General features: G+C 38.3%; 1 protein-coding gene across 1 annotated transcript in view; it reads left to right on the top strand.

Moving 5' to 3' along the window:
• The first annotated feature begins 949 nt into the window (after positions 1–949).
• The window catches only part of HYDIN (HYDIN axonemal central pair apparatus protein), a 589,624-nt gene continuing 563,970 nt past the window's right edge, over positions 950–26,603 (top strand). The window contains 1 exon segment of the mRNA XM_043981230.1: positions 950–1,031. The gene's annotated coding sequence lies outside the window, so the exon portion shown is untranslated.

The following is a 26,603-nucleotide window of genomic DNA, read 5'->3' as shown; positions in this document are numbered from 1 at the left end:
AGCAGAACCATAAAGGACAGGCAAGAGCTATCATCAGGGATTAATCACATTCATTTAGCTCATCCTATATGCTAGCTGGTGGTATGAAACATTTTAACTCATGGTCATAGAATCGATAGTTTGAAGTGACCCATGAGGACCTCTGTTCCCTCATCCCACTTCCAACAGTGCAATGGAAAACAGTCTCAACTTGGAGCAATAGAAATCATGACCTTGTCACTTACTGTCTGTGTGACCTTATTTAAGTTACTGAAACTCATCAGGCCTCAGTTTCTCCATTTGTAAAGTGAGGGGATTTGGAATAGATGATCTCTGAGGGCCCCTTCAACCCTAAAACCCTGAACCTCTGACTCTAAGCATGCATCTCTTCTGTGTTTCCACTTCTTGAGTTTTCATATGGACAAGTCCACTTCTGAAAATAAAAGGGGCTCAATGTGATTCTGAGGTTGCTTATACACACAGGAAGTGTTGTTATAGGGTCAGTGGGACCTAAAATACCCTTTAGATATGGATTAGACTGTTAGAGAAAAAGCTGCCAGTGCAATAGGCTGGTTCATCTAGGGAGCATATTTGTTTAAAGCATCTACTAGTATCAATTTCAACAAACGTTCCATTGAAAACAAGAAAAGTTGGAATCTTTGATAACAGGACCATGGGATCCTAGCTCCAGAGCTGGAAGGGACTTCAGGGGCCATCTGGTCCCACCCCCTCATTTTACAGATGAGGAGATTGGGGCCCAGGAGAAGGAAGTTGCTTGCTGAAGGTCGGTCACGCAGGGAGTAGGCACCAGAAACAGAGTTTGAGGCCAGGTTCTATGACTTTTAGAGCCAACGAATTTTTCCACTGTTGGCAACAGTACTTCACGAGTGTTCTGCTAAAAAGAAGAGCAGGGCTGCGCACAGTGTCGTGAGCCTGTTACTGCTGCAGCAACCGGGGAGGCTGAGGCTGGTGCATCTCTTGAGCTCACGAGTTCTGAGCTGCAATGGGGCTAAAGCTGATGTGGTATCTGAACTAAATTTGGCAGCAATATGGTGAGCTCCCTAAGAGCAGGGGGGTTGCCTGTCTGGGAACTGGCCCAGGATGGAAACAGTGCAGGCCAAAACTTCCATGCCCATCAGTGGCTGCTGCACTTCCAGCTTGGGTAAAGTAGGGAGATCCAGTCTCAAAAACAATGAAGGGGGAAGAAGAGGAGAGGAGGAGGGAAGGAAGGAAGAATAGGGAGGGGGAAGGAAGTGACAGTGGTGGTCATGAAGCTTGTATATATCAGAAGCAGGGCTTCAATCCAGGTTTTCCTGCCTCTGAAGCTGGTTCTGTATTCATTATATCATGCTGCCTTTATATACCACACTATGCTATGCTATGTATGTTAGGCTACGTGGTCCAGGGGGCCTGATGAAATCCTGAAGCTGGGGTGGGAAATGATGGTGAGTTTCAGAGTTGACTTCATCTTGCAGGATGATGAGTTTACGGATATCACAAAGTCCAGGAGAGCGGTCAGGTAGGAGATGACGAAGTTAATTCCTTGGATGCCCTTCTTAAATGAGGGAATCTGAGGGGACCTTTCCAATGTCCACCATCCACTCTCCTTAGTCAGAGGAAAACAGGGGCACAAGAGACAGAGAGTACTGAGGAGATGTGAGTATATTATTATATTACCTGAATAGAGTATACTACTATGATATACTATTACTATCGTAGTTTTAAAAATAAGTTTTTATTGATGTCTTCTGTTTCTTACATAATCCTAGTTGTCTTTTCCCCTCTCTTTTCCCCTCCTAGAGATATCCCATATAACAAATAATATTTTTAAATGATGAAAAAATAATGAGCACAACTTTTTAATACATTGAAAAAGCCTGAAAACCTGTGCAATATGTAACACCTGTGAACCTCTCACCTCCATGAAAAAGTAGGCTGGTCTTGTCTCATATCTCTTCATCTGTGTCATGCTTGATCTTTATAATTTTGTTATATTCACTTTTGAATTTTTGGTGGGTGGTTGTTCTTTTCATTTACATTGTTGTAGTTATTATGTATATTTTTTCTTGGCTCTGCTTACTCCCCTTTGCATCAATTCCTGAAGACCTTTCCATGTTTTTCTGTGTTCATTACATACATAATTTCTTACAGCACAGCAATATTCTATTACATTCATGTACCATAATTGGTTTAGCCATTTTCCATTCAATGGCCACTTATTCTTTGTTTTCAATTCTTTGCTATCACAAAAAGTACTGCCATGAATCTTTTTGTGTATATGGGGATTTCCTTTTCATCCTTTATCCTATCCTTTTTATCCTTATATCCTTGGGGTATAAACCCAGTAATGGAGTTTCTGATTCAAAGGGTATAGACATCTTAGTCACTTTATTTGCATTATTCCAAATTGCTTTCCCATTTCAAAGCTCTACCAGCAATGTATTAGTTTGAATATAATTCCATAATCTCCCCAACAATGACTGTTTCATTTTTGGGTTATTTTTGCCAATTTGCAGTGTGTGAGGTCAAACCTCAAGGTTGTTTTAATTTGTACTTCTCTTACTATTATTAGTGATTTGGAGCATTCTTTCATGTGGCTGTGAATACTTTGCAAAATTCTTTTGAGAACTATTTGTTTATAATCTTATATCACTTATCTATTAGAGAATAGCTATTATATATTATATATACACACATATACATATATAAAATACATAAGCATATACATTGTGTGTGTGTTTATCTATATTGGATAGAGAAATCTGATACAAAAATTTTTTTCTTATTTGCTTCTTTTCTAATTCTGGGTGCATTAATTTTGTGTGTGCAGAAACTTTTCAGTTTCGTGTAAGAAAATTATCTTTTTTTTTGTCTTTTATAATTACCCCATCAAGTTCTATAAAGCATCTTTTTGGTTATTTGATTGGCATAGCGTAAATTAACTGAGGAAGTATTGTTATTTTTATTATATTGGTATGGCCTATCCATGAGCACTGAATATTCCTCCAGCTATTTAAGTTCTTTATTTCTTTAAGGAGCACTTCATAATTGAATCTATACAAATCCTTTGTGTGCCTCAACGGATAAGTCCTCAGATATTTTATGCATTTTGTAGTTATTTGGAATGGGATTTCCCTTTCTATTTTTGCTTGTTTGAATTTTTATTGTGTAGAAATATTTATTTTTGAGGGTTTTTTTGTAGCCTATAATCTTGCTGAGGCTATTAATTTTCTCAATTAGTATTTTTATTGATTCCCTGGGATTTTCCAAGTAAATTATCTATCATCTGCAAATAAGAATAATTTTATTTTTCTATCTTTATACCTTTAATTTCTTCCTCTTCTCTTATTGCTATTCCTAGCACCTTCAGAACTATATCATATAAAAGTGGGAAGAGTGGACATGCTTGCTTCACTGCTATATTTTCTTTTCTTTTCTTTTTTTTTTTTGCAGGGCAATGAGGGTTAAGTGACTTGCCCAGGGTCACACAGCTAGTAAGTGTCAAATGTCTGAGGCTGGATTTGAATTCAGGTCCTTCTGAATACAGAGCCAGTGCTTTATCCACTGAGCCATCTAGATGCTCCCTCACTGCTATATTTTCCAGAAATGTTCTAGGTATCCCCTTTGCATATAATCGTTGCTTTTGATTTTAGAGGTTTTTTATGATTAAAAAGGCCCTATATGCCTATACTTTGTAGGTTTTTTTTTTAAGCACAAGAGTGCTGCTGCACTTTGTCAAAGACTTTTCCTGCATCTAATGTAATTTTAGATGTTTTTGTTTTTTAATATTATCACTTATGTTGATTTTTTTCCTAATGCTTAATCATCTTTGCATCCCTGGTCATAATGCATTCCCACTTGGTCATAATGAATTATTTCTTGAATATATTGCTGTAGGCTCTTTGACAACATTTTCTTTAAAATTTTTGAGTGAATATTCATTAATGATATTGGCCTATAGTTTTTCTTCAGTGTTTAATTTTCCTTGGTTTAGGTATTAGGACTATATTTGTCTCATAAAAGGATTCTGGTAGGGTGCTTTCTTTCTCAGTTTTTGAGAATAATTTGTGAAATATTAGGACTAATTTTTCTTTTTTTTTTTTTTTTGGTGGGGCAATGGGGGTTAAGTGACTTGCCCAGGGTCACACAGTAAGTGTCAAGTGTCTGAGGCCAGATTTGAACTCAAGAACTCCTGAATCTAGGGCCGGTGCTTTATCCACTGTGCCACCTAGCTGCCCCCAGGACTAATTTTTCTTGAAAAGTTTGATAGAATTCTTCTGTGAATCCATTAAGATCAGAAGGTTTTCCCTCCCCACTTTGGTAGTTTAAAAGTTTTTATTTTCATCTGTTTTATTAAATATTTCCAAATTACATGTAAAATTTTAAAAACAATCATTTAAAAAATTTTGAGTTCCAAAATCTCTTTCTCCCTCTTCTTCCCCCTCATTGAGAAGGCAAGCAATTTGATATAGGTTATACATGTGATTCATGCAAGACATATTTTCATATTAGTCATGTTACAAAAGAAAATACAAACAAAATAATACCATAATAATAAAAAGTAAAAAATTATGCATTATTCTGCATTCAGAGTTCATCAGTTCTCTCTCTGGAGGTGATTAGTATTTTCATCATAAGTCCTTTGACATTGTCTTGGACCATTGTCTTGATCCAAGTAACTAAGTCTTTCACAGTTGATCATCCCTACAATACTACTATTACTGTGTACCGTGTTATCCTGGTTCTGGTCGCTGCACTTTGCATCAGTTCATGTAAGTCTTTCTAGGTTTTTCTGAAACCATCCTGCTCATCATTTCTTATAATACAATAGTACTCCATCAGAATCATATAACAACTTGTTCAGCCATTCCCCACTTGATGAGCATCCCTTTGATTTCCAATTCTTTGCCACCACAGAAAATCTTGCTATAAATAGTTTTGTACATATAAGTCCTTTCCCTTTCCCTTTGATCCCTTTGGGATACAGTAGTGGTATTGCCAAGTCAAAAGTTTTATAGTCTTTTGGGCATAGTTCGAAATTGCTGTTCAGAATGGTTGGACCAACTCACGACTTTACCTATAATGTATTAGTGTCCCAATTTTTCACATTCCCTCCACATTTGTCATTTTTTTCTGTCATGTCAGTCAGTCTGATGTGAGATGTGAGGTGGTGTCTCAGTAAATTATCTCAGAGTAAATCAGAAATGATTTATAGCATTTTATGCTACTGTCGATAGCTTTGATTTCTTCTGCCCGTTCATATCCTTTGACCATTTATAACCTGGGGAATGGCTCTTATTTCTATAAATTTGGAGCAATTCCCTATATAGTTGAGCAATGAAGCCTCTATCAGAGAAACTTGTTACAAAAATTGTCCCCCCCCCCAGGTTCCTATTTTCCTTCTAATTTTTGGTTCCATTAATTTTATTTGTGCAAAAGGTTTTAAGTTTCATGTAATCAAAATTATCTATTTTGCTTCTTGTAATCTTCTCTATCTCTTGTTTGGTCATAAATTCTTCCCTTATCTACAGATCTGACAGGTACATTTTTCTGTGCTGCCATATTTTACTTAGAATAAACCCATTTATGTCTAAAACATTTATCCATTTTTGACTTCCTCTTGCCATATATGGTGTGAGATGTTGGTCTATATCTAGTTTCTATCAAATTGCTTTCCATTTTTTCCATCAATTTTTGTCAAATGGTGAGTTCTTACCCCAAAAGATTGGATCTTTGGCTTTATCAACTTCTATATTACTATGGTCATTTCTTTGTTAGTTCTTTTACAGCCAGATCTATTTCCTTTTCTGGGTTATTTAATATATATCTCTCTGGTTTTCTGATAGTTTGGTTATTTTATATTTTTGAAGGTCACACTCTATTTCATTTGTGTTTTTAGTTTTGTTAGCATATAACTATGCATAATGTATTCTAATTATTTTTATTTCTTCTGATTTTGTTGAGATTACATCATGCTCATTTTCTATTTTATTTATTTGATTTTCTGCACTCTTTTTTTTAAAGTGAGGCAATTGGGGTTAAGTGACTTGCCCAGGGTCACACAGCTAGTAAGTGTTAAGTGTCTGAGGCTGGATTTGAACTCAGGTACTCCTGACTCCAGGGCCGGTGCTCTGCCCCAGCACTCTTCTTTTTAATAATATTAGCCAAACATTTATTAATTTTGTTAATCTTTCCAAAAAAACAACTTTTAGTTTTATTTATCATTTTATGGTTTTTTGTTTTTAATTTATCTGTTTTCTTCTAATTTTTATTATCTTTGGTTTTGTTGTTATTTTAAGTTTATTTGTTGACTTTCTAATTTTTAAAAATACATATTGAGGTAATTAATTCTCTCTTTTTTCTATTTTTTAAAATTATGTTTGTAGAGATGTGATTTTTCCCTTGAGGACTGCTTTTGCTGCAACCCAGAAATCTGGAATGTTGTTTCATTTTTTGTTTTGTTTTGTTTTGCGGGGCAATGGGGGTTAAGTGACTTGCCCAGGGTCACACAGCTAGTAAATGTCAAGTGTCCGAGGCCAGATTTGAACTCAGGTACTCCTGAATCCAGGGCCAGTGCTTTATCCACTGTGCCACCTAGCCGCCCCATGTTGTTTCATTATTATCTTTTTTTTCACATAATTATTGTTTCTGTGATTTGCTCTTTGTTGTTGTTCAATCATTCAGTCATGTTTGCTTCTTCATGACCTCATGGATCACAGCATGCTCAGCCCTTTTGCCCTCTCCTATCTCCCAAAGCGTGCTCACATTCATTGCTTCCATGACACTGTCCAAGTCATCCTCTGCCTTCCCCTTCCCCCTTTGCCTTCAGTCTTTCTTTCAAGGTCTTTTCCATTGAGTCCTGTCTTCTCATTATCTAGCCAAAGTATTTAAGCTTCAGCTTCAGTATTTGTCCTTCCAATGAATAGTGAATTTATTTAAGTATCGGCAGATTTGATATGCTTGCTATCTAAGGGATTCTCAAAAGTCTTCTCTCATACAACAACTGGAAAGCATTGATTCTGTGGCACTCAGTTTTCCTTATAGTCCAACTCTCATAGTCATACATTACTACTGGGGAAAAACATAGCTTTGGCTATATGGATCTTTGTTGGCGTGGTGATGTGTTTGCTTTTTAATATGCCGTCCAGATTTTCCATAGCTTTCCTTTTAAGGAGGAAGTATCTTTTAATTTCATGACTGCAGTTGCCATCTACAGTAATCTTTGAGCCCAAGAATATAAAATTTTACACTGTTTCTATTCTTTCTCCTTCTATTTCCTAAGAAGTAATGGGACCAGTTGTCATGATTTTAGGTTTTTTAAAAAAATATTAAGCTTTGACCCAGATTTTACACTCTCCTCTTTCACCCTCATCAAGAGCCTTCTTAATTCTTCCTCATTTTTGCCATCAGAATGGTATTGTCTGCATATCTGAGATTGCTGGTATTTCTCAACTTTAATTATGACTTTTGCTTCATCTAGCCTGGCATTTCACATGATGTACTCTGTATATAAGTTAAATAAATAAGGTGACAATATACAGCCTTTGTTGTATTCCTTTTCCCCATCTTAAACTGATTGGTTGTTAGGTTCCAACTGTTGCTTCTTGACCTGCATACAGGTTTCTCAGGAGACAAGTAAGATGATTTGGTATTCCCATCTCTTTGGGAACTTGCCACATTTTGCTGTGATCCATACAGTCAAAGGCTTTAGTGTAGTCAATGAAGCAGAATTAGATGTTTTTCTGGAATTCTGTTGCTTTCTTTATAATCCAGTGAATGTTGGCAATTTGGTCTCTAGTTCCTCTGCCTCTTTTAAAACCAGCTTGCCTTGCTGATAATTCTTGGATCACATATTGCTGAAGACTGGCTTGCTGAATCTTAAGCATAACCTTGCTGGTGTGTGAAATGAGTGGAATTGTTCAGTAATTTGTACATTCCTTGGTGTTGTCCTTCTTTAGGTTTGGGATGTAAATGGATATTTTTTCCCTCAATCCAGTGTTGAGTTTTTCAAATTTGCTGACCTAGTGAGTGCAGCACTTTAACAGCATTATATTTTTGAATTTTAAATAGCTTACCTGGAATTCCTACACTTCAGCTAGCCTTATTGTTAGCATTGGTTCCTAAGACCCATTTGATTTCATTCTATAGGATGTCTGGCTCTAGATTGGTAACCATACCATCATGGTTATCAGTTATATTAAGATCTTTCATATATAGTTCTATTGTGTATTTTGCCAACTCTTCTTAATCTCTTCTTCTGTTAATTCCCTACTATTTTTGTCTTTTATCACGTACATTTTTACATAAAACATTCCATTGATATCTCTAATTTTCTTGAAGACATTTCTTGTCTTTCCCATTCTATTGTTTTCTTTTATTTCTTTGCATTACTTCCATTAGAAAACCTTATCTCTCCTTGCTATTCTCTGAAATTCTGTATTCAGTTGAATATATCTATTCCTTTCTCCTTTCCCTTTTGCTTTCCTTTTTTTCCTCAGCTATTTATAAAGTCTCAGCAGAAAGTCTTTTTGTTTTTTTGCTCTTCTTTTTCTTTGGGATATATATATATATTTTTTTTTTTTTTGCTGCCTCCTGTATAATATTGTAAACCTCTGTCCATAGTTTTCTACACACTCCATCTACCAGATCTAATCCCTTTACTTTAAATTCATTAAGGATATTATTTAGGTTATACCTATATGACCTGATGATTTTCCCTACTTTCTTCAATTTAAATCTGAATTTTGTAATAAGAAACTCTTGATCTTTGACCCACTCATTATTTAGGATTTCATTGTTAAATCTCCATTTGAATCTATATTTTTTGTTTGTGATCCATGAACCAATGACTATTTTTATTTTATTATGGTCTGTAAAGGAGATATTACAACTTCTGCCTTTTTACATTTGTTTACAATATTTCTGTGCCCTAGCCCTATAGTCACTTTTTGTAAAAATGCCATGTAATGCTGAGAAATATGTATATTCTTTTATCATCCTATTTAGAAGATGCTATGTCTTTTAACTCTAATGTGTCCAACAATTTGTTAATTCCAGTTCCCTTTTTTCTTTCTGTTAAACTTATCCAAAACTGAGAGTAATTGAAATCTTACGTCACCGTTGTGTTACTTTCTATAGCTTAGTTCCTTTATGAATTTGGATGCTAAGGCATTTGGACAGTATAAGTTTATTACTGATATTGTTTTGTTGTCCATGATTTCTTTTTCCATAATGTAGTTTTCTTGTTTATCCCTGTTTCTTTTTTAGATGTCTGCTTTTGCTTTGTCAGATAGCATGATTGCAATTCCTGCTTTTTTAGTTTCAGTTGATACATAGTAAATTTTCCCCCTTCCCTCAGTTTTATTGTGTTTTTCTTTTTTAGTGTGTTTATTATAAGCAACAGATTGTAGAGTTTTGCTTTCTTATCCAATCTGTCACTCCTTTTCATTTTATTGAATTGTAAACAACCAATTCACATTTAAAGTTGTGAGAGTTATGCTTATATTTTCCTCTATTCGTCTCTAATATTTTTTTCAAGTTGATTTTCCCCCTGCTTCTGCTGCAATCACCGTACTGTGTTCCTTTAGTTCCTTTAGATTATTCTTTTTCTAAGGTGGCCCTATTTCTAATGTCTCTCTTCCCCTAACCTTCCCACTCCACTTCCCATTAGTTATTCCTTTCCTTTTGGGGTTTTTCTTATTAGTTTCTTTTTCTTTCCTACTTTTATCTGGTTATTTAATTTTCCTCTTTTTTTTCTCTCTTAGTTTTTCCTCTCAGTTAAGTAGATTTCCCCTTCCTCTCCTCCTCTTCAACTAGTCCTGTTCATTAGTTTTTTAAATTTCATTTTTTCTGCCCCTTTCCAGAGAGATTTTCTCTCACCCTTTTCATTATTCACCTTCTCTTTCTATCTGCTCTAGAACCCCATTGTCTGCTTCCTGGCCCCTAAATTGTCTAATCTCTCTTTATTTTCTTGCATTCCTCATGGATTCATCACTTTCAAGGTATCCATTCTGGACTCTCTTGGTAATTTCTGCCTCTGCCTTGTAGAGCTTATCCCATGGGCTCCCCATTTCCACTGTGCTTCATTCTCAGAACAAAGGCAATTCCTACAGGTGACAGGAAAGATATTGCTTCACATACCTGATTTTGTAGCCCACCACTGATCTTTAACCTCCCTTTGATTCCCTTCTTTTCTCCTTTTGCCTCAAAATCCCCTCTCTGAGTCCCTGCCCTCATGCCTGAGGTAGGATGGATGATCTTTCAAAATCTTCTTGATAACATCCAGCACAAGGTCCCATCTCCCTTCACAAAATATGGATCTTCACCCATAGAAGTCTTCATCAGTGGAACTCCCTCCCTGTACCAAAAGAACTCCTCCCTCTTTTCCCCCCTTTTCAATCCTTCTCCCCTCCTCCTCATCCACTTCCCTGCAGGCAGTCACCTTTCTGTCATCACTAACCCTCAATCTGATGCATGCATATCATATTCTTCCTTCCTCCCCTTCTCTCCTTTCTTGCACCCTCCAATTTTGTAATATAGTCCCACAAAAGAATTGATTTGCCTATAGGAAGGGTGTCTCCACATTCTGTTCATAATGCTCCAGGCCCACATCTTCACAGTTATCTCCACTTGTCTTCTACCTTCATCCTTCACACATTTAGAAACAAGTCTCTTCCTGGTCCCTCTGCTCTCACTCTGCTGCTGTCCCCGGCTGCCACATTTGTCCATTGCTCCTGCTTTTCTGTTGTCTGGAGCGTTTGAGAAGCAAACAGTATCTTCAGGTCTGCTTTTCTTTCTAAGAGTGCTTCAAATTATTCTTTTAAAAATTGTTTAAATTTAAAAATTAAAAAAATAAACTTTTTTATTTGTAGTTTTGGATTCCAGTTTTTATCCCTTCTTCCCTCCCCTTCCCCGTCCCTGATATGGGTTATACATATATGATTATGTAAGACATCACCATATTAGTCATTTTGTACAAGAAAATGATTAAAAGAAAAAAAATAAAAGAAAGTGACAAATAGCATGCCTCAGTCTGTTCCATCAATATCAGTTCTTTCTTTGGAGATGGATAGTATGTTTCATCAATAGTCCTTTAGGATTGTCTTGAAACATTGTTATTGCTGAGAATAGTTAAGTCATTCACAGTTCTTCATCAAACAATATTACTGTCTCTGTGCACAACATTCTCTTGGTTCTGCTCACTTGACTATACATCAGTTCATACAAGACTTTCCAGACCTTTCTGAAATCATTCTGCTTGTCATTTTTTTATAGCACAATAATATTCCATCACCATTATATACCACAGTTTGTTTAGCCATTCCCCAGTGGATTGGCATTCCTTTGATTTCCAATTCTTAGCCACCACAAAAAGAGCTGTTATAAATATTTTTGTACACATAGGTCTTTTTCTCTTTTTGGGGATGTCTTTGGGATATAAACCTAGCAGTGGTATTGCTGAATCAAAGGATATGCACAGTTCTATAGCCCATTGGGCACAGTTCCAAATTGCTCTCCAAAATGGTTGGATCTTTTCACAACTCTACCAACAGTGGATTAGTGTCCCAGCTTTCCCACATTCCTCCAACATCTAATGTTTTCCATTTTTGTTATATTTGCTACTCTGATAAGTGTGAAGTGATACCTCAGTGTTGTTTTAATTTGCATTTCTCTGATCAATAGTGATCTAGAGCATTTTTCATATGATTATAGATAGCTTTGATTTCTTTGTCTGAAAACTACCTATTCATATCCTTTGACCATTTATCAATTGGGGAATGACTTGTATTTTTATGAATTTGTCTCAGTCCTTTATATATTTGAAAAATGAAGCCTTTATCAGAGATATTTGTTTCAAAAATTCTTTCCCAGTTTTGTGCTTCCCTTGTAATCTTGGCTACATTAGTTTTGTTTGTGCCAAACCTTTTTAGTTTTATATAATCAAAATGATCTATTTTACATTTTGTTTGGTGCTCTGTATATTCTTTGGTCCTAAATTCTTCCTCTGCCTATAAATCCGACAGATAAATGATTCCATACTTTCTTGCAAATTATTCTTTGTTATTGAACATCCATCTTTTTTTCATTTATTGTTATAATTATAATATAATTTATCATAACTATATACAGTATATATTATTTATATATTATATAATTATAATATAACTTATTATAGTCACATAAAGTATGCATAATTTATATATCATATAATTATAATGTAATTTATTATAAATGAGTACAGTATAATTTAGTTTGGTTATATTACAATATAGAATAGTAATAGCATAGTATAATATAATAAAATAATGGCAAATTATGTTAATAATGTAGTATAATAATTGTTAAAGTATAGAATGAGTATATTATGATAAAAGTATAGTAATGGTAATAGTAAGAGTAAGATATGAGCATAATATTAGTCTAGTATAGCATAGTACCGTGACATGCTATGCCATGGCATACTATAGTAAAATGAGACAACTACCCAAAACTTCTGAACATAGACAATGAAATGGAAAGAATTCATAGATCCCCTCCAGAAAAAAAAAAAACCAATGCTGCAAACTGCAAAACACATAGTTCTGCAAGCAATCAAGAGAAAAACTTTCAAATATAAAAGAAAGGAAATTTGAATTACACAAGACTATTTTGTGCCCACCATAAACATAGGAGGGAATGGAATAATGTATTTTGACAAGCAATGGTACTTAGAATGTAGCCCTACAAAAATGAGATTAACAATAAATGAAAAAAAAGATGGATGTTCAATAATAAAGAATAATTTGCAAGAAAGCATGGAATTGTTTATCTGTCGGATTTATAGGCAGAGGAAGAATTTAGGACCAAAGATGAGGGTTTCAGGCATGGGGCACACCCAATGAAAATGCCCCAAGTTTGGAGATAGATTTTCATGTGTCAGGAGCTGTAAGGAAACTAGTACCATTGGATTGCAGAGGACTTGAGGCAAAGAGTGGGAGGTACAAGAAGACTGGAAGGGTAAGAAGGGACCAGGTTAACAGGGCCATGGAAGACAACCAATACCAAGGATTTTATATTTGATACTGAAAATAATAGGGAACTATTGACACTTGAATGAATAAGCGGGAAGTAACAAAATCCAACTTGAACATTAGGAAGATCCATTTAACAGCTGATTGGAAGATGGACTGGAATAGGAAGGAACTTGAAAGAGAGACACCCACTGTTTAGATGTTTCAGTAGTTCAAGTATGAGGTGATGGGGGTCCTCGCCAGGATGGTGGCAGTGTCTGAGGAAAGAAGGGGTGAGATATTAATATAGAGCTGATCAGCAGAAGGGAGAAGTGATAAGTCTTGGTAACTGATTAGATATGGGGATGTGAGAGAGAGTGAGAAGTAGAGGATGATACCCAGATTCTCCCACACCCCCAGAGTAAAAGCACTTGAGAACACTACAAAATTGACCCTCTTTCCTCAGACCTGCACAGTTTGCATAACTCACAGTAAAGTTTGGGTTTCCTCTTCTACGTCATTCTGTCTCTTGCTGCCTCAATCTTAGCTTGAATACATCTGATAAAAGGAAACCCATTACTTGATGAAGTAGTCCATTTGATTTTGGGACAGTTGTAATTGTTGGAAAGTCCTCCCTTCTGTTGAGCTAAAATCTATTCCCCTGTAACTTCTACCCGACCGGTTCTAGTTCTTCCCTCTAATTACCCTTTTCTACATCTGCTAATTTTCAGATATTTGAAGACACAAATCTTGTTCCTTCCAATTCCCTACCGTACACCAATAAACACACATAATCACATGAAATAAAATTTCAGAACATATGTATATAAAAAAATCTTCATCCTTTTCAAACACATTCTTCCTTAAAGGAACAGGAAAATGTAGACAATCTATTATCAACAATTCCTCCCCTCTCTAAGCACACAGTTCCTTCTTGCCCCTTTGTTCATGGGTGTGACACAGCCATCCATTATGTAGACTTTCATTCATCACTGTGAAAGAGCTGGAGACACTTCACATTATCACCAGAATGTCTGTTAATTGTTTAGAGGAGATACTGATTCCCCAGGCATCCTTATAGAGCAAACTTGTGATCTCACCAAGTTTCAAGTGATGAGAAAATCCTTTTTTCTTAGGGCTGCCTGTACCTCATTCCCTATTGCCCTGAGGATCTTGCATCTGTTTTCCTACCAAAATAAACCCATGACCTCAGTGGAGGCCAAAGAAATGAGGTCAGGAGCCTCAGATTTGGAAGAAGGAGAATTGAAGTCTAGTTCCATCTACTTCTGTTGATTTTCTGACCTTGGGCCTCTGTTTCTCTATTTAAAAAATGTGGGAGATTCTTACCACCCCAGGATATGAAGCCTCCAGATAGAAAATATGCTCTTTTTAAAAGATCAGCAACCAAAGCCCCTGGCTCTGATTCTTTGAAGCAAAAGTCTATTTTAATGGTAAGCATTGTACAAAGTATAATCCTTTGATACAAATGAGATAAAGTATGTGAAAGTGGTTGGTGGTTGGTTACCAGGCTATATAAATAGCCTTATATAAATATAAGTTATTAGGATGATTCCAAGCTAGATCATAAGTCTAAGAAGGTTTATTCAATTGAGAAAAATGGGGACATGAAATCAAACAATAATAGAATTAAATGCCTCAAACTAAAACCAGTAAGAAAAGGGAACAGCCAAGTTGATAGAATAGAATTTATTTTTGCAGTCTCCTTCATATAAAGGTACCCCACCAACCTTTTGCAACCAATTATTTTGTGTGTGGAAATGCCAGCCACTTATACAGGCAGTGATACATCACACAGACAGCACCTGCAGATGGGTAAGGGTGGTGATAATTACCAGCGCCTAAAAGCTTTTGGCTTTGGCTGGCCAAAGCCCACAGCATCAGAGATTTGACAGGGATTACTCATTAGCCTCTGTTTCAAATGCTCAATTACAGTCTATAGTCATCTTTTGGACTGGTCGACTCTGGCTCCTATCCCTAGCTAGGGGATGGTCTGAATTTCCAAAGTCCACAATATTTCTGGTAAATGGAGAAACGTAGCATGGAAGTGAACAGATGATAACTATCTGAATTTGAGAGCTGGGCTCTCTTACAGAGAGAGGAAAAACTCAGAAAAATGCTGAGTTTCATTCACAGGTCAGATGGGGGAGAACCTTACATTTCTGCCTCAGTAAATTTCCACTAACTTGGTAATTTCAAAGTTCATTTATCTCCCAAGCCAAAGTTCTCACGCTGAACTAAACCAACCCAGAGGGCAATTAGACATTTTTCCTGGGGGGCTCTATAGAGTAACATCCAATTCTTGCTGTTTATTGAGCTAGGGAGCAGAAGTAGCCTGTGGCCCCTGAGAATTGTGTCTAATGGCTTGGAATCATGACACCATGGCTAGCTGGCTTTGCTGAAGTCATGGTACTCATCACTTCACCTTGATTAATACCTTGGGTTAGCATGGAAATTCTAGTTATTTCCTCCTGCTGCTATGGAAGTTGATTTGGATGGACTCAGTGGGGGCTCCCATGGAAGTCTTTGTGTACTGGGGATAGGCTATGGCCCACCTGAAGACTACATTTTCACCATGAGCAGCCCCCTCCCCTGTTCCTGAGTCCATGAGGCCAGAGCTGTGGCAGCAGGAAGGGCCAACGTTCTTTAGGCCTGGTAGGGAGGCTGTTGAAAACCCAGGACATATCAGTAGGAACAGCATGGATAACATTAGAAATAACATTAATAACAATAACAATAATAATATTTAGGATTTTATGGTATGACCTTGATCATAGCAGGGGGGTTTTACCTGTTATCTATGGACTTGTTCTTTCAATATTTTGATAGCTTTTATCTCGGTGTAATTTCTTTCTTTTGTTTTATTATTAATTAATTAATTTTGGTGGGGCGATGAGGGTTAAGTGACTTGCCCAGGGTCACACAGCTAGTAAGTGTCAAGTGTCTGAGGCTGGATTTGAACCCAGGTCCTCCTAAATCCAGGGCCAGTGCTTTATCCACTGCGCCACCTAGCTGCCCAATTGATTTCTTTTGTAATCCTATGTATTTTTTTTGGGGGGGGGTGAGGCAGTTGGGGTTAAGTGACTTGCCCAGGGTGTTAAGTGTCTGAGGCCAGATTTGAACTCAGGTTCTCCTGAATCCAGGGCCGGTGCTCTATCCACTGCACCACCTAGCTGCCCCTAATCCTATGCATTTTGATTTATGCATTTAATGACATTATTCTGAGAAGGGATCAGTAGGTTTCACCAGACTGTCAGAGAGGTCCAAGACACAGAAAAGGTAGGATTTCAGATGGGTCTTGGAGAAAGCCTGGGAAGACAGGAGGTAGGGACATGGGGGAGAGCCTTCCAGACATGGGTCAGTCAGTGAAAATGCCCAGAGATGAAGTGTCTTTGAGAGGAACAGCAAGTACACCAGGGTCCCTGGACCCCAGAATACATGGGGAGGGGGAGGAGTGGGTAAGGGAGAGCAAGGTATCAGAAGACTAGAAAGGTAGGAGGGGACAAGGTTAGGAAGGGCTTTAAGAGCCAAAGAGAAGATTTTCTATTTCTTCTTGGAAGTAATAGGGAGCAAACGGAGTTTATTGAATCGCAGGTGTGACATGGTCAAACCTGTACTTCAGGAAGATCACTTTGATAGCTGAGTGGAGGACAAACTGGAGTGGGGAGGACTTGAGACCAACCGGCAGCTGTTGCAATAGTGTAGGCCTGAGGTGATGAGGGCCCATGTCAGGGTAAGGGTTGTGTCAGAAGAGGGAAGGGGGTCGATACTGAGAGACATCGTGAGATGACAAGATTTGGCTTTACCTTCAACAATAATAGGGCTGTGAACCAGTCTGCCAAGATGGACGATGAGCCAAAGGTGGTAGGCTGTGGCTTGGGAGTCAGGGAAGGGGCAAGGCCACAGTCAGAACATCAGAACTGGTAGAAGGAAACTTAAAGATCCCCTAATCTACTGAGCGCATTTTACAGGTGAGGGACTTGAGTCCTGGGGGAAGGGAAATGGCTGATATAAGGTTATGCTAAGCTTTTGGGCGCTAGGTTGCTCTGCTTTGCTTTATTGTTTTAGAGGGATCTGTTGTTATTGAAGTTGGAGATGGTCAGTCGATTGACAGTAAAGTCAATAAACATTAATTAAGTGCTTACTATGTGACAGGTAGTGTGCTAAGTGGTAGGGATGATCTATCTATTTATCTATCTACCCATTCATCCATCTCTCTCTCTCTCTCTCTCTCTCTCTCTCTCTCTCTCTCCATCATCATCTCCATCTCCATCTCCATCTCCATCTCCATCTCCATCTCTATCTCTATCTCTATCTCTATCTCTATCTCTATCTCTATCTCTATCTCTCTATCTGTATCTACCTATCTATCCATCCATCCATCCATCTCTATCTCTATCTCTATCTCTCTATCTGTATCTACCTATCTATCCATCCATCCATCCCTATCTCTGTCTATCTATCCATCCATCCATCTCTCTCTCTCTGTATGTGTATATATATGTGTGTGTATATATATATATATGTGTGTGTGTGTGTGTGTGTGTATTATGTGTGTGTATGTGTATATATGAGAGTGCCTGCCTTAAGGAGCTCACAATCTAATATGGGAGTTAACATGAAAATAACTATATACTAACAAGATATATGCAGGATAAATTGGTTATAATTAGCAGAGTAAAGATACTAGAATTAAGGGAATGGGGAAAGAGTTCCTGTGATGGCTGATTATAGCTGGGACTTGAAAGAAGCAGAGAAGTCTCAATAATGAGATAAAGATGAGGAAGGAGAGAATTCCAGGCATGGGGGACCTGGGGAGGTGTCTTGAAGTGATAGTGACAGGATCAGTGAGCATCTCATGAACTTCTTTGCACCCGATCTTCCCTTGGATGGGTTTGTGGGTACCAAGAAAGCAGAGATGACAGTGGTGGTTCCAGGTTCTGGCTCTTGGGTCTGTGTTGCTCTAAATAACTTCACCAGTCACTGCACTGAGCTGGAAGATGTGAGCAGGGTAGATCCCCTCTCTCTTCCTATGGAGAAAGAGAAGACCACAGGTATTGGATGTGGGACCTGAACTGCTTCATAGGCTCTTATTTGGATCTTAGCTTGGGCCGGTGTAGAGTTATATGACCCATTTCCTGTAGCTTCATCAAACTCACAGGTATAGTTGGTGTCATTCTTCACTCTCAGCCCATGAATTGCCAGGGTACCATGCTGCAACCCTGTCTCATTCTTCAGGCCTACTTTTTTTTTTTTTTGCGGGGCAGTGAGGGTTAAGTGACTTGCCCAAGATAGCACAGCCAGTAAGTGTCAAGTGTTTGAGGCTGGATTTGAACCTAGGCCCTCCTGAATCTAGGGCCGGTGCTTTATCCACTGTACCACCTAGCTGCCCCCTCTCCAGGCCTATTTTGCCCCAATAAAGTCAATGTAAACATAACTCTTTACTGAGTAAGGCAACACTTATGGAAAGGATGGAAGATGGACACAGTCTGGTAACTCTTGGTACCATCCCAACACACCTGTTACCTGAACCTTTTTTTTTCAGTCCATTCATTTATTTATTTAAATTAATAAAGTATTTTATTTTTTTTCCCGTTACATGTAAAGATAGTTCTCAACTTTTATTTATACAAGCTTTCCAATTTCAGATTTTTCTCCCTCCCTCCCCCTCCCCTAGACAGCAGGTAATCTGATATAGGTTATATATATACACACACACATAATAACATTAAACCTATTTCTGCATTAGTCATGTTATAAGAGAAAAATCAGAGCAATGATGAAACACCTCAAAATAGAAAAACATCAGGACCAAAAACAAAAGAAATAGTATGGTTCATTCAGCATCTATACTCCACAGTTCTTTTTTTTTTTCTTGGATTTGGAGATCCTCTTCTATCACGAGTTCCCTGGAACTCTTCTGTGCCATTGCATTGGTGAGAAGAATATAGTCCATCACAGTAGATCAACACTCAATGTTGATGATACTGTGTACAATGTTCTTCTGGTTCTGCTCATCTCACTCATCATCAGCCCACGCAAGACCCTCCAGGTTTCTCTGAACTCCTCCTGCTCATCGTTTCTTACAGCACAATAGTATTCCATTGTATTCATATACCACCACTTGTCTCTCCAAGTTTTGCTTCAACTTGTCATCAACTCTAGAAGCAACAGGTGGCGTGGTAGCATCATATCACTCTCTAGGAGGCCCTGAATCATAGCAAGCACATGTACATTTTAGGTACCATGCTTAATAGCAGAAACAGCAGCAGCAATAGCCGCAGTCATAGCAATGTCCTAGGAATTTTCATTTTGGAGTTTTAGGAGATGAGTGGTGGGTTCTTTCTACTTCCATTTGGCCCTCTGGCTCTGAGAGATCTGGGCAGTTTCTTTTATGATTTCATGAAATATAATAGCTAGTCTCTCTCTGTCTCTGTCTTTCTCTGTGTGTCTCTGCCACTGTCTCTGTCTCTGTCTCTCTGTCTCTGCCTCTCTGTCTGCCTCTGTGTCTCTGTCTCTGTCTCTGTCTTTGTCTTTGTCTCTGTCTCTGTCTCTGTGTCTGTCTGTCTCTCCCTATCTCTCTCCCTCTCTGTCTCTATCTTTTCTGTCTCTGTCTTTGTATCTCTCTGTCCCTCTCTCTCTCCATGCCTTTCAGGTACATTTGCTAAATTTCTCTTATGGATCTGTTTCCCAGATCATTTGTTTTTGCTACAAGATACCTTACATTTTTAAAATTTTTTCAATCTTTTGCCTTTGTTTTAATATTTCTTATTGTCTCATTTAATCTATTTGGTCTATTCTAATCTTCAGGGAGTTATTTTCTTGGGTAAGGTTTTATACCTCTTTTGCTAAGCCATTAATTCCCTTTCTAATTCTTTCCATAGCTCTATTTTTTTTCATTTTTTTTCCTCTAGCACTCCCATTTCATTTATAATTTTACAACTTTTAAAATATAACTTGCTTTATTTGTTTTAGAAATTCTAGTTGGTTTGTGCCCAAGATATGTTTTTCTTTGTGACTTTTCTTATAGATGTTTTGGAATCATTCTCTTTTTCTGGATTTATGCCTTGAGGGTCCCTTTCTCAATAATAGCTTTTTATAGTAGGATTTTTTTGTTTGTTTGTTCATGCTTCCAACCTATATTCTGACTTCAGGAGCCAGGCTCTGTTCACTTCTGGAGGAAATGTCAGGGTTGGTCTTATTGCTTTCTTGGGTGTATGAAGTGTGTTATTTCACGCTCTCAGGAACAGCTCAGCTTGGAGACCTATAATTTTTCATTGCTCACAAACTGGTCTGATCCAGGGTAAAGTTTAATCACTGTTCCCCATGAACCTGTACTTGGGTCTGAGCAACAATAGTACATGCTCCTAAATAGCCCCTGAGAATTAAGTGGGAAGCTCAGGTGGTTTGGAGTGAAAAAATTGCAGACTTACCTTTGTTCTGGGATTCCTTTTACATTTATAGGCTCTGGCCTGAGCTAGGAGCTGGCACAAGGGGTCCAAGTCACTTAATTGCTTGCTTCTGGACTTGCTCAATAAACAATTTCTCTCCTTCCTCTTCTGTCCACCTTGGACTGGTAGTAAGCAACAGAGCTGCTAAGTGCCACCTATATGTTAGACCTGAAACCTCCCTGGGCTGGAGTGCGCTAAATGACCTATTCTTGGTCAGCCCCCATCCTCAAGGACTATAGACTGCCCTGACTCCCTGCGCTAACCTGGCCTGGAATAATGACTCACTGTGATTTTTTCCCCCTCAGATTTCCTGATCAGGATTCTGTCTGGTATGTTTTCTAGATCTGTTTGGAGGCGGTTTTTGTTTTTGTGTTTTTTAAAGTGGTGGGAGAGAGGGTTGGTAGGTGCTGTGGAGAACTCTCTGCACTTCTTCCTGATAATCTACCAACTTGGCTTTGTCTCCTGGTCTCAAAATAAAAAAAAAAGACTCACAGATTGCAGGTTAAGAACTTTTGATCCAGCCATAAATTTCATAGGATTTAAAGCTGGAAGGGATCTTGTTCAGCTCCCTCAGAAACAGAAACTAAGAGGGGAAAGAAGCTGTCCAGAGGTCACATTGATAGCCAATGGTTTGTATAATGCCTTTATATTTCAGGGAATGAAACTGAAGTCCAAAGGGTCTTCCATGTCCTGTCTGAGGGAACTGTTGGCAGAAACTGGTTTCCCCAGTCACATGACTGCAAGTCCAGAGTTCTGTTCACTGTAGCACACTATCCTTCCATTTCCTGGTCTAGGGGTTCTGTCCACCACCACTGCTAATGATAAGAGTTAGCGTTTATGTAGTGATTTAGGGTTTGCAAAGTGCTTTTCCTATGTTTGAATTCATTTGTGACTCACAACAACCTTGGGAGGTGGGTGCTATTTCCATTCCCATTATGCAGAGGGGGAAACAGAGATAAAGAGACTAAGGGACTTCTCCAGAATCAAAGAGCTAGTGTCTGAGGCAGGATTCAAACTTAGGTTTTCCTGACTTTATGTTCAGTGCTCTAACCACTGCACCACCCAGTTACCTACCCCATTTTCCTTTTTTTTTATGGCCAAGATCACATTCTCTACTCCATCTAAGCCCAATGCCCACTGCTTTGTCCTTCTTTTTAGGGCACTACTGAAAGTTAGGCTTAACAAAGTAATAAAGCATTTGAAATAATACAGTGCTGGAATCAACATGAGTTTTTAAAAAAAGATATTTGAGGGGCAGGTAGGTGGCGTAGTGGATAGAGCACTGGCCTTGGAGTCAGGAGGACCTGAGTTCAAATCTGGCCTCAGACACTTAACACTTACTAGCTGTGTAACCCTGGGCAAGTCACTTAACCCCAATTGCCTCACACACACACAAAGATATTTGAAAAGATAGCATACCATTAAGGCACAGAGATCTGAAAATACAATGAAGAAACCATTTGGTATCTCTCGCTTTGCTTCCTCAGGCCATTCATCTGGTCTGTTCACTGTTGTAAAGGGAATAAGAAGGCCCTTCCATCTTATGTGGTTATTCAGCATTCAGTATCTATTTTCTTCTTCTTGGATCAGTTCATTTCCTTGGGCTCAGCTTTGATTGAGACAGCAGACTTTCCTCCACTGTCACTTGGTAAGCAAGCTTAGAAAGAATAAGGTAGTTCCCAGTATGTATCCAATCTTTCCCTCAAAGCAAGGTTTGAAAACTAAAAGCTTTCTCTAAGCAAGCAGACCCTCAAAAGCATCAATTCAGTTTAGGAAAAGAGGGCTTTGGGCATTTTCGACACACTGAGAAAATGTGAGACTCTTCTCATATTAACAATTCTGATTACATAAAATTTAAAAGCTTCTGCATGAGCAAAATAAATGCTGTGCAAATCAGAAGGGAATAATTCAGTGTGCATGTGGGGGTACCTAAGCTTCACAGCAAATTTCTCTGATAAAGGTCTAATATCTAAGATAATAAAAAGAATAGATACAAATATATAAGAATGAGTGCCATTCCCCAGTAGATAATTGGTCAAAGGACATGATTGACATTTTTCAAATGAGGGAAAACAAGCTATCAGCAGCCATGTGAAAAAAAATGCTCCATTATTTTTAATTAGAAAAATTCAAGTTAAAACAACTTTGAGGTTCTCCCTCATACACATCAGATTGGCAAAGATGACAAAACAGGAAAATAGTAATTGTTAGAGGTAGGTAGGAAGGAAATAAGTATTTATTAAGTGCCTACTATGTGCCAGGCACTGTGCTAAGTACTGGAGATATGTAGAAAAAAAAAAGACAATCCCTGCCCTCAAGCTTACAACATACATACAGGGAATGGGGAGGGGAATGTGCCTGGTGCTGGAGTATGATGTTGAAGTCAATCAATCAATAAACATTTAGGAAGTGCCTACTATGTTCCAGGCACTGTGCTAAGTCCAGAAATCAGAAGCACTGCTGGGAGGGAGTCTCTTGCCAAAATGGAGGCTCCAAGATGAAAGGAGTTGACATAGTGGATGGATGGTCCAGGTTGAGGAGGTCCCAGGCACTGAGGGAGGCTCTAGGGTGGAACGGTTAAGAGAGACATCCTGTTGAAGACTAGAAAGTCAGAAGCATAGATCATTAACGTACTGTTGGTGGAGCTATGAATTGGTTCAATCATTCTGGAAAACCATTTGGAACCATACTTCAAAAGGTACTAAACTGTTATACCCTTTAACCCCATGATGCCAAGATTAAGCATGGATCCCAAGGAGGTTAAGGGCAGAGGGAAAGGACCCATATGTACAAGAATATTGAAAGTAACATTTTTTACCTCAGCAAACAACTAGAATCATAACAGGTGCCCATCAGTTCAGGAATGGCTGAACAAATAATGATATAGAAATGTAATAGAATTTTATTGCTATAAGAGAAATGAGAAATATAGCAGGTTGAGAGAAATATGGAGAGGCTTGTTTGAACTGATAAAGAATGAAATTAGTAGGACCAGGAAAACAATTTACATGATGACCACCATGATAATGTGAGGGGAAACAACTCTGAAAGATGTTATAACTCTTATCAAATTGGTGTCAAACTATAACACAATGATGAAACATAACTTGGGAAAGAGATGATGACTGGAATAGCATTGCACCGCATATGGTCAGTATTTTTATTTATTTTGCTTGACTCTACATATTTGTTATAATGTCAGAGAAAATATTTCTCTGAATTCAGTACTCTGTGATTTGGGCTCAAGTCTGCCAGAAACAACCTTATTGAATTGAACTATAATCTATTTATATCAAACAATTTTTAGCTTGGAGAGAGAGCAAGAGAGAGCAATATCCAAACTGGCATGGTCTCCCATGCCCACTGGCATCATATTCTGTCCCCCCCAAAATTTAATATGCCATTTATAGGAATCTTGAACTAGGAGGAGATCATCGTATGTAAAAATACAGATTGGGATCAACATTCCAAAATAGTCACTACTCAGTTCCTTCTTGGACCACTTCCCCTGAGGAGTTCCTTCCTGTGATCAATATCTTAACCTTGAATTTTGAAAAAAGAAGACACTATACCCTGGTGGGTAGGAAGGCAATAATGCTATCTAGACAGGAGTTAAATTTAGCTATCTCTCTCATTCCATTTCAAAGGAAGGCTCTAGCCTTTGTTCTTCCCACTTTCCTAAAGGGAAAAGTTGGGAAAGTGTTTTAGACTGGAAAAATAGTATTTCTAAATATTTGAAGAGAAACTAAAAGGGAAATTAAAAAAAAACCCCAACATATTCTTCCACAGGAATGAAGGGCTTTTACTAGTGGAGTGAGGAGGAAGTGGGTTGGTGGGTAGTGATAGACATAGGAAAAAAAGAGCATAATTAAAATATTTTAAAGGGTACATGGAGGGAGGGGGGAGAGATGCAGAAATGGATACAGAGCAATGTGTTGCTACATTCTTAAATTTATAGATAAGGGTAGGGACTGGAGCTGTGATTTTATTGGTATAAGGAGGAAATGGCTATCTACCTCTACCTGTGCTGTTCAGCACCTTCTCAGCAACATAGAAGTTGTCTGCTAGAGCATTGAGAAGTTAAGTCACTCAACCAGGTCTACATAGCCAGTATGTGATATTCTCTAAACATACCCACCCACAGTCACCCACCCACTCACCCACAGAACCTCTATTGGTGGCAAAAGTTGACTGTTCCTTGTATGGGTCCTTTTTTAAATTTTACTGTCTTTAAATGTTTGTGACTATTGATGACTAAATTCACAATATGATCATTGGTTTGTTTGTTTGTTTTTTTTTTGGAGGCAATGAGGGTTAAGTGACTTGCCCCGGGTCACACAGCTAGTAAGCATCAAATGTCTGAGGCTGGATTTGAACTCGGGTACTCCTGAATCCAGGGCTGGTGCTTTATCCACTGCGCCACCTAGCTGGCCCTTGAATTCACAATAAAAGAGAACTTTGGGGAAAAAAATGTGCTCGTGTGCACATTGACCATTCTTCTCCTTGGGTGTTGCTCTCCTAATGGTTTAATTTATTCGGTTTTTATCAAGACAATGGGCCAATAGGCACTGATTAATTACTATATGCAAGTGAAAGCTTATCCAGGAAAATGAATGTTGATTGAGACACCCATTGAGAATGTTGATTGAGAAATTGTGTTATCTGGGCAAGGTTCTGCCTGAGTTTTGGAAAATGCTTTCTTTTAAGACAAGGCGTCACCTCGGAAGGACATTGGTTTGAATTGCTGGGTAAGCCTCCCATTGCACTGCAGGGCAGTCAGCTCAATCAGAAGGTCAAAACAGGATTGTGCCGATCCAATGAGAAAAGGGAAGCTACCCACACAGCTGTTTTCTCATTTATTCCTGGGAGTCTGCATAAAGGGGCCTGACTTTGAGCTGGTCAGGAGAAGGAAAAAATGACAGAATGTGGTGGAAGAAAAAGATGAATTTTGTTATGTGATATGACAAGGCAATAGAAACCACAAGATAAGGAATCATTTGCCCTTTGGCATTCCCTGGAGCGGAAGTGAAGTCTGAGAAGAAAGTACTTTCACCAAACAGAAAAGCCAAGGACAACTTACCTGTTCGACCCCATACTATCAGTTGGAAAGGTGAAATCAGTGGGGGAATCCAAGTCTTTTTCTTTTGTATATAGAAACAAACAAACAAAAAAGAAAGCTCTTGAGATTGCACGTTACCATCTCAACTTTCTTAAAGTTGTTTAATTCTTGCATTTATATGTTTGCTTAGAGGTGGGACTTGAAACACATGCTTCGAACAGTCATACTTTCTTAGCACACCATGTGACCAGTGTTTTAATCATCCTGGGGGCACATAATGCTGGGAGTCTTGAGACCAAGCTTCAAATCCCATGCCATGGGGTCCTGGGTGAGTGAAGCAGTCTCTCTGAAGCTCATTTTCCTTATCTATAAAATGATGGGGTCTTAGGAAAAGTTGAGGTCTCAGGCATCTTGTAGCTCCGACATTCAGTCTATGTATCCATCAATTAACAAGGATTTATTTAGTATGTCTCATGTGCCAGAGAATGAAACAATCCCTACTCTCTTAAGGATCTTACATTCTGGTGGGGTGATTGGGAGTTGAGAATGACTCTGAAGTTGGTGTGTTGGTAAATTTTACTGTACTCATTTTCCCCCTGGGCTCCAACTGACTTCAGAACACCTTTGTGTATTCTTTTTTTTTTTTTTTTTTTTTTTTTGGTGAGGCAATTGGGGTTAAGTGACTTGCCCAGGGTTACACAGCTAGTAAGTGTCAAATGTCTGAGGCCAGATTGGAACTCAGGTACTCCTGACTCCAGGGCCGGTGCTCTATCCACTGTGCCACCTACTTGCCCCTCCTTTGTGTATTCTTGACCTGGTGACTGCAGAGGAAACACATCCTTTCAATTTAAACATCTCATATCCTTCATTATAAAGGATTGCTTTTTCCATTGGGAAATGAGGGGGGATACATTTTGAAATAAAGGTGATACAAAAAAGAAAGGGAAGAAGGAAAGAAAGAAAGAAGGAAGGAAGGAAGAAAGAAAGATAGTAATAAGTTTAAAGATATATTTAAAGTCCAGGGAAGGTGATCTTCAGAGATGGCAAGTGGGAAGCAGTATTGGAGTGATGAGACACAGTTTTAATCAAGACTGGAATAAAGAAACA

Source organism: Dromiciops gliroides, chromosome 2 (genome assembly GCF_019393635.1).
Source record: "Dromiciops gliroides isolate mDroGli1 chromosome 2, mDroGli1.pri, whole genome shotgun sequence".
Taxonomy (NCBI): domain Eukaryota; kingdom Metazoa; phylum Chordata; class Mammalia; order Microbiotheria; family Microbiotheriidae; genus Dromiciops; species Dromiciops gliroides.
The sequence above is the reverse complement of the archived record's forward strand: the minus strand, read 5'-3'. Positions and strand labels throughout refer to the sequence as shown.